The 727-nt window shown below is 45.0% G+C and overlaps 1 protein-coding gene across 1 annotated transcript in view; it reads left to right on the top strand.

The window, feature by feature from the left end:
* LOC108799128 (protein lyl-1-like) overlaps positions 1-727 on the top strand; it is a 24,912-nt gene that overhangs the window by 17,267 nt on the left and 6,918 nt on the right. The window lies entirely within an intron of this gene.

Consider the following 727-nt stretch of genomic DNA (forward strand, 5'->3'; position numbering starts at 1 on the left):
TGTCCTCCTCACTTGAGGAAGACTTTTTTATTTATAGGGGTAACACAGGAAGTACTGGCCACAACAGCCACCACTTCCTCCTAAAACAATAGAATACAGAGCCAGCCAATGAAACACATGTATACACCTGAATAGACAATAGAAAAGGGGAGGGTATGCTCATGCATGTGAAGCAACGTGCACAGTTCCCAGCTGCTAGTTCATGTTTCACGTGCACATTTGTTAACAATAGATTTCCCGCCAAAAACACTTACACAAAGGAAGCAGCATGCTTGCACATGGACGACACCATCTTTAATCTCCCTTAACACTGGAGCAAACTTTATCCAGCATTGCTCAGTGAGCAATGCCCAATAAAGTTATTATGATGCGCATTGATGGGAGCTTATCTGCAGGGACAATGCCATACTACCTCCAGCGCGCTGATCAGACGCGTCAGAAATACGTACGCACGTTCCTTTCATAAAGGCAGATATGTATCTTAAATAATACTATGTTCTCAAAGCAAATGTATACACGCCAATAAATCCGCGCACTGCGCAGGGGCCCTAGCTTGGCATCCACACACTCGCCAAGAGAACATTGCTCCGCCACGCATATCCACTCCAATGGTTTATTCCCAGTGCCGAATCATCTGGGTCACGCTCCCATCGAGCGTGACGCAGAAATCCGGACACATGATGACAATATTACACTAAAAACACATCCTAGTAAAATTTCCACAACA

The sequence above is a fragment of the Nanorana parkeri genome, unplaced genomic scaffold (genome assembly GCF_000935625.1).
Source record: "Nanorana parkeri isolate BGI_ZX_2015 unplaced genomic scaffold, ASM93562v1 scaffold1637, whole genome shotgun sequence".
Taxonomy (NCBI): domain Eukaryota; kingdom Metazoa; phylum Chordata; class Amphibia; order Anura; family Dicroglossidae; genus Nanorana; species Nanorana parkeri.